Below are 15,471 nucleotides of genomic sequence, written 5' to 3'. Positions count from 1 at the left end.
AGAAGGAATTCTTCGAGGAGTTCCGGACTTCGGCCGACTTGTCGGAATTGCGTGATGAGTTGCGAAACTTGCAACAGGGATCTATGGATTTGAATACTCTCAAGACGACCTTTATGGTGAAGACTCGTTTTTGCCCGGAGTATTTAGGGAATGATCGGTTGTTGATGGAGGATTTCTATCGAACCTTGAATGATGACTTGAAGAATAAGATTAGCCGGGGTCACGCGAAATCGTTTGCGGAATTATTCGCCGTGGCTAGAGGTTTCGAGTCGTATTCACAATCAAAGAAGGGTGAACCTTCGAGCGAGAGAAGGGTTGTTTCGCATGGTGCTCCGAGTAAGAGGACTAAGGGTCCGAGTGTGAGCACGGGTGGTACACGGACGGGTATATTGGATTCTAGTGCGTCTAGATGTTACAATTGTGGCATAAGGGATCACAAGTCGTGGGAATGTTTGGTACCAAAAGGCGATGGCATGGTGTGCTTCAATTGCCAAGAAGAAGGACATCGTAAGTCGGAATGTCCCAAGTTAGCGGGGACGGGGCCGGCAAGGAGACGTTAAGGTACGTTTCGTTTTAATAAATATGTCTTTTGATTATTTATTAAGTGCCGTTTGAAGTTGAGTTTATTAAATGCATTGTGTTGTGCATGTTATTGATATGGGTGACGTTCCTAATGGAAGTACCCTATGACGACGTTTTGATTGACGGGCGAAGGGCGTAAGACTTGGTGTAACCAAGCATTCCTTGATATTTGTAAAATGTTTCTACCAAGCCATGGAAATGGGTTGGTGTTTGGTTGTTAAGCGCGTGTTCGCTTTTATGATGAAGTGATGAATCATGAGGTTCGTCGGTTGGTTGGAACCCTTGAGATCGAGTGTTTTGAATCTCGATGTATGTTGGTAATGGAGTCTTTATGACGCGACATTAGGTGCCTCTTTTATACCTACTAGCGTGGTGTTCGACTCCGATTATGTTGCGATTACATTGTACTTAGGGTACCGAAGTGAAATCCTTAGGTACATGAGTGACTAGGTGTAATTTGACAAACTAAAGCAATTGGATGATTGCGAAGGTATGGTTTGTGTAATCGTGGTACACTTTTTGCTCGAAGTGTTTAAGGATTGATTGAAATCCTTTGTGTGCTCAAGGCTGGAGCAAGATATGGTGACGGGTCGTGTGAGCCCAATCTTTGTAAAGTCTACCTTAGGTAGCATTGTACGGTTGTACGAGTTGTGGATATGGGACGTAGTTCCAAATGGGGGAGTTACACTCCCGCACGAGGAAGTTTTAGTGTGAGATTTCGGATGATGCTTTTGGTAGATCCGGAAAATGTTGTCGAGACCTGATTTTGGTCGATTTGTGGTAGATTACAATTTCGGATAAATTGTACTTATGGTTTGGATTTGAATTATCACCGAGGTGGTAATGTGGTAAATCTCGATTGAGAGATAATGGACGTGTTTGGCGAGCAAGGTGAAATCCTTCGGTTAAGGGAGGTGTGTGTCGGATTCTCTTCTAGAGAATAATTGTTTTGTGCCTATGTTTGATATAGGTGGTTCTTGCTCGTGTATGTGAATGGTTAGTGGTATCCGTTAGGATTCACTATGGCATAGCAGAGCGCGATGTTACGCTACTCGTCGTTCGAGGTCAAAAGGGCGTTGATTGATGAAGCATGACTTTCGGGTCCGCTGACTTCATCATGGTATTGGTGATTGATGAAGCATGACCTTTAGGGTCCGCTGACTTCATCATGGGAGTATGCGATTGGTGGAGCATGACCTTCGGGGTCCGCTGATTTCATCTTGAGCGAGGTGTTATATCGGTGAAGCATGACTTTCGGAGTCCGCTGACTTCATCCGGTGTTGAGATTGGTGAAGCATGACCCTCGGGGTCCGCTGACTTCATCATGGGATTATTGATTGGTGAAGCATGATATTCGGGTTCGCTGACTTCATCATGGTAGTGAATCACGTGTAGTTCGGATTCACTAAGGCGCGTGTGTTTTCGGCCAGCCTTCGTGTTGTGTGATCTGTCGGTTGTTTTATACACCGATGGTGGGGTCGTAAGGACCGTGATGTTGATCTGTTGGTTGTTTTATACACCAATGGTGGGGTCGTAAGGACCGTGTTGTGTGATCGATCGGGTGTTTTTATACGCCGATGGTGGGGTCGCGAGGACCATGTGGTATGATTAGTGATGCGATAGCCGTGTTTCGCGCACGTGTTGTTACGGGTGTGACGATAGTCGATTTTGTACACCTTTGGATTTGGCGTTTTCATAGTCGTTTTGGGCGCTATCGGTTTTAGCCTTTTGATTATGATGTTACGGTAGTTGCGTATTGATCGTATTGCGCACTACAAGGGATGTTTAGTGATTGGTGTTATCCGTCAGGATTCGTTGGTTCGGTCTTCATCGTTTCGGATTGTTGACCTTAGGTTGAGACTTGGTTGCTTTTAGCGTTGTACTCGGTAAGGGTACGCTAAGGGGTTGATATCTCTGTACGAGATTGGTTGATTTTCCCGATGTTAGGGAATGAGCATGGTTTTAGTGCTCGGATTGTGGATTTGATAAATCGCGGGTGACGATTTAGTTGTTAAAGGCAATTCAGTGAGAAGAATTGCTTAGGAAAGTCGGTTTGGACTTATGTTTGAGGACCGTGAAGTGTGGTCCGTTTGGTTAAATGACAAGGATCACGAGGACGTGATCGAGTCTAAGTGGGGGAGAGTTGTAACACCCCGTTTTTCCCCGTACATGATTTATAGGTGTATTGTGTATGTACGACAGGCGTATGAAGGGTTCGATACATGTTTGGGTGTTAAAGTCTTGTATGCGAGAAAATGTGTCAGGTCACGTTGGGTGTCGCGGCGCGACAAAGGGAGCCGCGGCGCGGCGTTTCAAATAAATCCAGATCAGAAAGCTTGTTAACAAGGTCACCAGTTCGAGGCAATCATCGCGGCGCGACGAATTAGGCCGCGGCGCGGCGAATGGTGTGAACTGGCACCAGATTCTTGTAAATTTAAATGAAGTTCAAGGGCAATTTGGTCTTTTCGCGTTTGAGCCAGATTTGAGGATTTAACCTCATCCATTCATTTCATTTCTCATTTTAATTTCCCTTTTCTTTTCATTTTTCCTCTCAAACTCAAACACCCATTTGATTTCAAAAGGATTTTTGGAAAGGAAGGATCGGGAGTTGATCCTTGGCGTAGTTGACAAGTGTGTTCTCCTCGTTCTTAGCTACACGGTGATACTAGTGGTAAGCTCTAACTCCGAAATTCATTTTCGTGTTCATCATTCAAGTTTAGGGCTTTTGATTGTATGATTCATAGGTGAAACCCATTTAGTTGTTAATTGAAGGTTAACACCAAGATTCGGTTTTTTTGTTGTTAATGTCGGGTTTTGGGTTTGGTGTGCAAGTTCATGCTTGTAAGACTTGTAAATGGTGTATAATCACTAGTATTAGTGATTATTGAGGTTTTGGGGACATTTAGGGTTCTTGGAGTTGACTAATTTTGACTAGAGCCAAAATTAGGGTTTGGTGATGATTTTGACCCGATTGTTGATTTATTAAGGTTTATAAACTTAAAATGGATTAAGTTGAAGTATTAAACCGAGTTAAATGTGTTTTGGTGTCAAGACTTGTAAACGGTGAGATTTTGACTTAATGGGTCAAAATTAGGGTTTTGGTGTCAAAATGGGTGAGACATGTGTTTAACACTTGTGTTTGGGTTTACTTGGCATATTAGGACCATTTTCACCCGTGTTAGTAATTATTGGTTAGTTTGGGCGCGGTTTGTACTTGGAATTACATTTGGGTCGAATTTGCACTAAGTGTCAAATTGGGTTGGTTTGTAAATCCAATCTAAGTGTGTTGTTGAATTTGTGATAATGGAATAGGTACTTTCCATTGACGAGTTGCGGATTACTTGGTTGCATTCATCAAGGCTTAAGGTGAGTGTTAATATCCTATATGCATATGTATGTGTAGGATGGGTGCGGGTCGGGTGAAGTGGTTCTCGGTTATAGAGCTCACTTCACATATAGGTGGATTGATGGACTTGTGTGTAGGTCCAATTGGCACGGTTGTGCGTTTTGGTTGACCATCTTTGACGAGGTGCACACCTTGCGTGTACTCTATCACATGGGCGTGTGATGTGGATTATATAACCCCAATGGCGAAGGGTTAATATTGTGAGTGGAATAATTATGCGTGTACGTATATAATGTATTTATTTGTGTAGTATGAATGTGGTATTGTCGCGGTGTTCAAGACACCACATTCTAAGTAACGAGTAGTAGTGTCGCGGTGTTTAAGACACTACTCATTGTTTGATTGGCATGTGGTATTGTCGCGGTGGTTAAGACACCACATTGTCATGGGAGTGGAATTGTCGCGGTGTTCAAGACACCACTCATTATTTTGATTGACGTGTGGATTCGTCGCGGTGTTTAAGACGCCACATTGTCATGGGGGTGAATTAGTCGCGGTGTTTAAGACATTACCCGGGGGATTAGTGATTACGCGGTGTTTAAGTAACGCTAATGGATGTTACGAACTCCGACGGTCTCTTACGAGTATCGTTCCCTTGTACGATTGGTTAACCATGGTTATTGTGTTGTAAGCGTAAGCAAATTATGTTATTCGAGAGATATATACATATATATACATATATATTGTATACATATAATGTTGTATTGTCGTGTTGTAGCTAACCCCCCCGGGTGTAGCTTATTGGCATTGTTCACATCGTTGTTGGCAAACTTATATTTTGTTGATGTATCTTTAGCTCATTGCTTAGTGATCTTACGGTATGCTTAGACTAGCTTGCCTTTATGTTTGGATGCTCCGGTATGCGGTATTTGCTATTTTGTGGCGTGTCCATTTTATGCATATATATGTATGTAGTATATTCTCACTCACTAAGCGTTAGCTTACCCTCTCGTTGTTGATATTTTTATAGGTTCGCATGCTTGGCGGCTCGGGTAAGCTTGGGAATTAGAGATCTCGGCTAGGTTGCTTTAGAAGATCTTGCTTTTGGACTCGATTAGGATTTGGGTAGCGTAGTCCCAAATCACCATGCTCGGTTTTGTGTAAACGTAACTAGTCGGGTCATAATGATTATAACCGGTTTACGATTTAATTAATGAACCATTGTATTAAGGAGTTTAAATCATTAATGTATGTTTTAAGTTCGATGAACTTACTTTGATAACAAATACGTTTTGGAATATGTGTAACGGGACCTAAAGTATTATTTAACGCGTATTAAAAGGAAAAATTTTTATGGGCCGGTTTTAATACGGGTTGGGTTGTTTCAATATTATACTAACCCATGCTTCAATTCCCAACACTTCTCCACAATTCATTCATAATTTATACTTAGATTTTACAGAAGTTTCCAATATAATGAAATACAGAAAATACGAAGAGGTAGATAATTTCGGACAAGAATATTTATGAAAATATCCTCAGAAATATCGAAGATATTTATGATGATATTTTAGAATTTCTAAGTTCGAAGGTTGATGAAGAAAAATTTTCCGCAAGATTTTTGCATGACTTCGGAGCAAGATATACGCTGAAGACTTCATTGGATACAGAATTACCTGGATTCTTTGAATATAGGGTTTGGTCCTTGTATTTGACCTTGGTCTCCTTCATGGTTAGCTCAATCCGTTTTTTTTTAGTACCACGTTTTCTATCGAGCGTTCCTAATACTCCATTCTTTATCATCAAACTCTTGGCTATTTAGACCATCTACACTTTTGTTGTTTCCTCTGCATTTAATGATACCATATCTGAATCATCGGTTATCAATCTGAGGTGGTTTCAAGAGAATTGTGTTTTTAGATGATTAAACGCTGATGGTAATATGGTGGTATATAAAAGGTTCCCCGGTAACAATAAAGAGCATGCATATATATCAAAGTTATAATAAGGTTGTTTCGAACGAAAAGTCGAAGTTGATTTGCTGGAGCTGTGACAAAACTAGCTATCTTGAACAGGAGTTGCAAAGTTATTTTCGGTAATAACAATGCCAAAGAAATTAGCACAGCTACGTGTTGAACGGTTACTCAGTTTCCGAGAGTTTTTCAGGTGCATAACTATATGCATCAATCTCTTCTTACGTAGATGAAGTGCGATTGGTTCATCCTCTCGATTTGAGGTGTCTTCAAGAATCACGAAAGGTTTGAACGCAGATTGTAATCGTCGAGATACAATGAGGTTTAAGATGAAATCAAGTGGCAAACTTGAAGAATTGTTTAGTTTCATATGTTATAATCAATATTTTAATTCATTTTAATTGTCCAATGTTGGCAGTCCATAGTCGATAGTCCACAGTTACTAATTCAATAATTCATATATAGTTTATGATATTCGAATTTATTAATATGTATCGTGACCCGTGTACATGTCTCAGACTCGATCACAACTCAAAGTATATATATTATTATAGAATCAACCTCAACCCTGTATAGCTATCTCCAGCATTACTGCATATAGAGTGTCTATAGTTATTCCAAATAATATATATGGATGCGTCGATATGATATGTTAAAACCTTGTATACGTGTCCAGATATTTAAAGTGCGTAAAATAAATAACAGAAATTAAATGACGATAAATAAAGTGCGTAAAGTAAATAACAGAAATTAAATGACGATAAATAAAATTGCGATAATTAAATTGCGATAACTGAAATGTATTCAGTTAGCTAGGAACAGTTAGCTAGAAACAGTTAGCGTGGATTCTTAACAAAATTATTCATAGTTAATTTGTTTGTTTCTATCAAATTTTTATTTCATCAAATGTGTTCTTCATTATGCCACTTGTTGGATTCTGATAGGTCAAAATTCAAACATGAAATTGAATGAAAATAGTTATTCTGCAGTGAACAGATTCGTATATCTGTAGATGTAAGTAGGATAGTAAATGACTGTTGAATCAGATTGGAAGAATGTACAGTGTAACTTATTAATGTGAAATCTAAATATTTCTAGGGTATTACCTACCCGTTAAAATATTCTTACCATTAACAGTTTGTACAAAAGAATTTTTAATTACAATCTTTATGAAAATATATATACAGATATATTTTCTTCAGATGTAATCATGGATTTAATGAGTCAATATGATATTAAACTCATTTAATTTATTGTTAGAACTAGAATACATAATCTCTAAAACATTAGAGATTACACAATCGCTAGATAGAACGAAGATAATTGATGTAGAACGATATGTAGAATGATGATTATACTCGAGGTATAGAATGGGATGCTGAGGCGTGTGTTGTTGATGGTACGGGTGCTATTGCTGGTGGTCCTGTTAATGTCGATGATGTTGCTGAAGCTGGTAAGTTTTGCACCATATTTTCCAAATTGATTACTCGAGCGCGAAGTTTGTTGACTTCTTCCATTATTCCGGAATGATTGTCGGTCGGAACTAGCGGCTGAATAAAGTTTAGAATTTTGGATAGAATATAATCGTGACGAGCTACTCTGGAAATCAGGCTGAAAATGGTGTTACGGATAGGTTCGCCAGTAAGTGCTTCAGGTTCTTCGCCAAGAGGGAAATTCGGTGGGTGGAAAGGATCACCTTCTTCTTGTCTCCAATGATTAAGTAGATCACGAACCCATCAGATGAATTAGGGATGGATGATTGATTGATTCATTCTGGTGACACCGCTTTCGGAGCTTAGGTGAATATCCATGTCGGAATAGCTGTCGGAATAACTATCGGAATAGCTATCGAAATCTGAGGGACTCGAACTGGTTGAGGGATTCATCTCGTACGATCAGATGAAGGATTTTCGATAAGAAGTAGATTATAGGATGTAGATTAGTACCCTACAATACATAATTTACATATGCATATATAATACTAAAATCCCATAAGTTACGGAGGAATCTACGGAAGCTGTCAGGCAAAGGTAACAATAACAGATACGCTAAGATATGAATTTATCTATACACTATCTATGCAATAGAGGCAGTAAGACGTGTCTAGACCTTAAGGATGATAAGCAAATAATTTTCGACACTAAATGATAAACAAAACTTTTGACATGCAGACACGGTCGAAGTCCAGACCCACTAATGCATCTAAACAACTATCAGTTAGACACACTAATGCAAGACCTGGTTCGCTAAGACCACCGCTCTGATACCAACTGTAAAGACCCGTCCTAATCCATCCGGACGAAGTCCATATCGATTATAAACGATTCACAACAGTTGATTACATCGCGAGGTACTTGACCTCTATATGATACATTTTACAAACATTGCATTCGTTTTTGAAAAGACAATATTTCATTTCATCAAAAGTTGACGGCATGCATACTATTTTATAATATATCTAACTATAATTGACTTAATAATAATCTTGATGAACTCAACGACTCGAATGCAACGTCTTTTGAAATATGTCATGAATGACTCCAAGTAATATCTTTAAAATGAGCAATTGCACAGCGGAAGACTTCTTTCATACCTGAGAATAAACATGCTTTAAAGTGTCAACCAAAAGGTTGGTGAGTTCATTAGTTTAACATAAATAATCATTTCATAATTTTAATAGACCACAAGATTTCATATTTCCATTTCTCATAAACATACGTCCCATGCATAGAGACAAAATATCATTCATATGGATTGAACACCTGGTAACCGACATTCACAATATGCATATAAGAATATCCCCATCATTCCGGGATCCTCCTTCGGACATGATATAAATTTCGAAGTACTAAAGCATCTGGTACTTTGGATGGGGCTTGTTAGGCCCGATAGATCTATCTTTAGGATTCGCGTCAATTAGGGTGTCTGTTCCCTAATTCTTAGATTACCAGACTTAATAAAAAGGGGCATATTCGATTTCGATCATTTACCCATATAATGTAGTTTCAATTACTTATGTCTATTTCGTAAAACATTTATAAAAATTGCGCATGTATTCACAGCCCAAAAATATAAAGAGTAAAAAGGCAAATGAAACTCACACATATAAATATTGTAAAACAGTTAATAAAGCATTTGCATGTATTCTCAGCTCAAAAATGTAATGAATAAAAAGGGAGCAAATGAACTCACACATATAAATATTGTAAAACAGTTAATAAAGCATTTGCATGTATTCTCAGCTCAAAAATGTAATGAGTAAAAAGGGAGCAAATGAACTCACCTAATGTATTTTGTAGTAAAAATACATATGACTATATTGAACAATGCAGGATTGGCCTCGGATTCACGAACCTATATCATTTGTGTATATTAATACATATAATCGTAATAAACAATTTTATATATATTTAGTTATGTATTAAGATTTACTATTTATATATATGATTTAATTTAAAATATAATTATATATTATTTGTAACTTATTTATAATAACATTTTATTTAACAAGATATTATTTAATATTAATATAGGTGTACAATATATTTTTACATAATTGTCCTTTATTTATTAAAGTACTATTTTTAATACTAACATAGTGACAATAATAATAATGATAATAATAATAATAATAATTTTAATCATAATACTACTAATAATAACCTTAATGATAATATTTAATAATAATACTCATAATAATAATAATAATAATGATAATAATATTAATAGTAATAATAATAATAATAATAATAATAATAATAATAATAATAATAATAATAATAATAATAATAATAATAATAATAATATAATAATAATAATAATAATAATGGTAAATATAATACTACCTCAAAGAAGTAGCTCTTAGAAAAATGCTCAAGTCCGGGTTTGAACCCGCGACGTCCCGCTAACTCAATACAACCCATAGCCATTACTCTAACTTCTTTCTTTCTGAAATTATTATCACTTTGCTTATATTTAATTCGATTTCCGTTATCTTCATCTTATGTTATCATTAACCTATATCATCATAACACTACTACAATCATCATCAATACATCACCATTTTTCTCGTCTTCCGTATATCATACCCATCATCACTCCATCCTTATCATAATCATATTCCTAACCTAAACTCATCATAATACCACGATCATCTTCTTCGCTTTCAAATCGTTATCATCATATCATATTCATGTAACATCATCATCAACATCATCAGCTTGCCATTATCATCAACATCACTTAACATCGTCCTTATCATCGTCTAATATCACACATCATCGTGGTTCATTAACAACATCATATCCATGATCGTATATCATCTTTATCGTACACATCACCTAATCATCATTATACTAAGCACCAATGACATCTTTAGCTAAAAAGCTTTTGTTATTTAATTCATAATAAAGAAAATTGATTGGTTTCTTTCCCTTGGTCCCCCACGAAAATATATAAAAATATATATGGACGTATGCAGCAACCTAAATCAACTAATTCACTAACATTTCATTTAAACTACTAAATTTAAACAATGCTCAATTTGTCTTTTTTGTTTTTTTTCCATTTGTAAAAGTCACGATCCACTAACACTTTAATATCATTACCACAATTCTTTAATCAACTTGCAGCAAGGGTCGGCCATTAAGAATAAAACAATCACTAGTCGCCAAATCTTGTTTTACGTTTCAGTTTTAAAATACAAAAAAAAAACTCAAGTGTGGTAGTAACAAATTGCGAGGAATAGAATTGAAGCAGGTAGTAGGATTAACTAGTAACAAGATAATAGGTTTGGTTGTGGGTTCGTGATTGAGCAGAAAACATAAAAAATAAAAATAAAAATAAAATAATACGCCAAGTTGTTTTATAATGAAAAGAAATCAAATGTTACCGATATGAGTTTGAGCAGAATAATTGTGATTAAGATGGTGTTTGTGATTGGAATAGAACCCAGAAAATGGAAGCAACGCAGTATCGTTTGATGATAATGGTTCGATGGTGGTTTAATGTTTTCAACGATGGCTATGATGGCGTAAGGTCGGTGTGTTTTTTAATGGTTATATGGTTTGGTGTTGGGTGTTCGTTCCTCAACATCAATTTAAACGATAGTAACTAAAACAAGTGAGTTCGTGTTGGATTCTTGAGGTGGTTTTCGTTGGTTATAGTGGTGGATGATTAGAAAATAGAAGTATAAGCAATGGTATTTAACGGCCATGATGATGGTGTTCACGATTAACACAGAAAAACAGTGATCGTTGCAAGTTACATGGGTTATTTGGATTGTGGCCTGCAGAATCAAGAAGGAATAGCAGTTGTTAAGGAGTTCTATGATTGGTAGTGATAATGTGAATTTGTATGATATTAATTATCAAGTGGAAGGATTGATATCTAGCCAAATTGAACTCGACAATCCAGCATCGTTCGTACATAAAGAAATAAAAAAAATAAAAAGCTGAAGGAGGTTGGTAATTGAATTTTGGATTGTTCTCATAGTTAGATAGTGATTTTGTACTAGTTTTGATACATAAAGCAAGAATCACTATAGTCCGATATTGATTGAAAACAGAATACTATCGTGCTGTATATACCTATACGTATTTATATGGAACACAGAATACGGTTGCTGTATATATGTATTTATATATAACTGTACTTGTATAAATGTATATCGATTATTCCTATATCTGTGTATTAAATTTATACAAAAAAAAACATAATAATATTAATTATACATATATTAATTTTTAATATTAATTTTGTTAATAATATTGGAACTAATAATAATAATAATATTGCCAAAAATAATGATAATAATATCAATAATATTAATAACACTAATCAAATTTCATATATATTAAGAATAATAATAAGTAACCATGATAATAATGAAAATGATAACAATATTAATCATAATATTTATAACTCTTAATAATAATTACATTAATAATAATTATAATACTAATACTTAATAACAACAATTATAATAACTGATAATACATAAATTACAATTATAATATATTCAATAAACTAATATAGGTATTGAGATTAGTACTGTATTAGTAATTAATAATGAAAGTTATTATGTTAATTATATTCTTAACTTGTATTTACATTTAATATATACAACTTATTTACTTTATATCTTATTGTATTTATTAAATTTTAATGTTTAAATTATATTTTATAATTTCTATTTATTATACATATACTCACATTTATATATATATATATATATATATATATATATATATATATATATATATACATACATACATATTTATTTACAAACAATTGTTCGTGAATCGTCGGGATTAGTCAAAGGTCAAATGTATACATGAACACAGTTCAAAGTTTTTGAAATTCAGTTTAACAGACTTTGCTTATCGTGTCGAAAACATATAAAGAACAAATTTAAATTTAGCCGGAAATTCCCCGGTCGTCACAGCATGGCCACTAACCCCCTGCCCCCCGCAACACGATGTGCGGAAGGCGCCTTTGGGTGGAATTTAAGGGTTAACGGGAAACCTTATGTGCATTGCTGCACCCCACATGAGTCGAACTCCTAACCCCTCGCTAAGAGAGGCAGACCACTAACACATGAGCTACAACACGAACGTTGATTAAAAAAATGAGTAATTCCTTTTTAGAGCCTTACTGTCCAACTCGAAAACGGACAATTGGATCAAAGCATATACCAAAACTAATGTTTAATGATTCTACATGTCTCGTGGAGAGGGAACATGTCATAGAGTCATCATTCACTATAAATAGGTTGATTTATAAAAATTTTCGTGCACACGTTAGATAGAGAGCGAATATATTTCTTTTACTAGTCATATATATGCAATTCAAACTAATGTAATCCATGTCCATTTTCTTGCCATTTACAATATTTAAATCTAAAGCCTCTCATTAAAACATCAAAACATCTACCATCTATCTATGTATGTACATGATAGCGTCACCATTCATCTTTTCATCATATATGGAAGATGATTTAGGCTAATCATCACTAGATTTAGTTGTGTTTATTGTATAATTGTTTATAAGGATATTAAGATATACTTAATCAGTGATATGTGATTTCACATGATCAACAAGTTTATCACTTATAATCGAAGGAGTAGCGGGAGCAGACATATTGATTAAAATTATGCAATAACAGTTGCGGAAGTAAAAAATCAAACTAACCTTAGTTTGATTTTGACTCTTTTAAAAAATACGAGGCGATGAAAAGGATGATGATTGTATGAATGATTGTATGCAAAGATTGATAGTGGTTGAGTAAAGTTGAGTGCGTAAATTAAAAAGAGTCTCATGAGATATTTATATAGCAAATAAGTGGAGAGTTCATTATGATTTTTCCTCGAAAAACGCGTAAAAACTCAGCCGTATACCGTTACGCTGACAGAGATGGGACGTGCCTAGTCAATCAGCCGTTTGAACAGGCTGTCGTTGCGCGTCAACTCCAATAATTCGTTTCTTTTACTTTTTAAAGTTCATCACGTTATATGTTATATTAAAATTAAAGTAATAACCTAGTGAACTGTGGGGACTTGATGATATGTGTAAATATACACATATTATGCGGAATATTATAAGAATTGCGCAAAAACAGCAAGCTGAAAAATTGCGTAAATAACAAAATGCAAACCGTAGTATTTGGTCAGTGCATAAATAATTACAAAGATGGCGCAAAGTCCGCACAAATTAGCGCTCACACAATGCTACACGCAGTCATTTGAAAACTATAAATATAAGTCTTTTGTCTTCATTTAAAGATTGTTGAACCGGTGAATTTCCAAGATACATCATAGCTCCTCTACATGTCTCATAAGGTATAATCAAGACCGGGACATGGTGATTGATCATTCTTAATGAATGTAAAACGATCATAAGGTCCCTTAAACTTCGAAAAAGCTTCAATCTCCAATCTCATTGCACTCGGACTAAATTTGATTAGTATAGTCAAATTTAGGCTCGATCAGTAAGCATGAGGAACAATGAATTTTTGGGATGGAACCTCATCTTTCTAGTAACAGTATTTTGAAAAGAAAAAAAACACAACTAGTAACCGGTGTTACAAATGCCGGTTTATGCCATCTCACCCTAAACCGGTGTTTGGAAGGCCGATTTATGCTTACGTGCCATCCAACTCATCCATCGTTTGAACGTTTATCTAAACCCTAGATAAAGCCGGTCTTTAGAAGGCCGGTTTGTGTACTTTTCTGCAACTTAAAACTGACTTTGAAAAGGTTGGTTTCCAGTGAATTATTGTTAGCCTGTATTATTGAGCAGAAATCACTAACCTCCTACATTTGATGGCTTCATTTCGTCCGATCATGGTTCATTATGTTTAGGGAGGTGAAATTACATCTCAGAATGGTTGCCTTAATGGTGATGATCCATCACTAAAAAATAGTATCCCACGCTTTTACAAGGTTGATTTTGCCACATTGACTAAAATGATTTACGGATACTTTGGGGTTCAACAAGAATCGTGTAACAAAAACTCAATATGTGGTATGATTTTTGTAGTAATGCATGTAGGAATGAAATCATTGATGATAATAATTTGGAAACAATATATTATATGCCTGAGAATGATTCAAATTATAATGCTCAATTTCAAGTTCAATTTGAGTGAATCACTTCCATACAACAATCTAGTTTTGTAGATTAGTTGTCTAATATTATGCAATCTTCACAAATTATTACAATCGAGTCCATCCACATCTCACAACCACTCAAGGAGTTACATGATGATGAAGGTGATGATGAAGATGAATCTGAAGAAAGTGACAATATAATATAAGAGATAATTATAGCGTAAAAGAAAATGTTTCAGAAGTAGATAGATGGAAACGAGGTGGAGGAGGAACAAACTCCACTAGTAAATACCGTAGTTTCACGTTTCATGCTGAAAAAGATGAACAACTTCTTCTTCTATCCATTCTGCCTCAGATCCAATCTGACTGCACTGATGAAAGAACAATGTCCGCCCTGATCACTCATGTGACAGATGGTTACTCCTTCATCGCATCCTTTGTTGAGGTAGAGTGCCTGAAATATAGCACCGAAGAAAGGAAAGAGCGAGATGGTGGTTTTTGTTGTTCCCGCGAAGCGAGGATGATTCGACCAGCGAATGAAGTGGGTCAACTTTTTGTCTTCTGCCAAAAAAAAAAAATCTCGCTAGACGAGCTTTCGACAAAAAAAGATTTATTAATGACGAAATTGATGATCGTAATCAACTTCTACAACAACAACAACAACAACAACAACAACAACAACAACAAAACTCAATACCACATGAGTGGTGTATGGGGGATGTGAGATGTAGACAATCTTTCCCCTATCCGAGAATAAAAACAAGTCATTTCTCCACCCTGAGTACAAAGTAGAGAAACTCATCCCCTCTCTATTCGACTAATAAAGAGATTGCTTTCGAGTGGACCTCCGGCCAAAAAGTAGACGAACAAGAATGGGATTGATGGACTAAAGAGGATGGTGAAATTCTGAAAGAGATTGTTTTTAAAAACAAAGCATAACTTATGTTTGCTATTCAGCACT

Source organism: Rutidosis leptorrhynchoides, chromosome 8, assembly GCF_046630445.1.
Source record: "Rutidosis leptorrhynchoides isolate AG116_Rl617_1_P2 chromosome 8, CSIRO_AGI_Rlap_v1, whole genome shotgun sequence".
NCBI lineage: Eukaryota > Viridiplantae > Streptophyta > Magnoliopsida > Asterales > Asteraceae > Rutidosis > Rutidosis leptorrhynchoides.
This window is presented reverse-complemented; position numbering follows the sequence as displayed.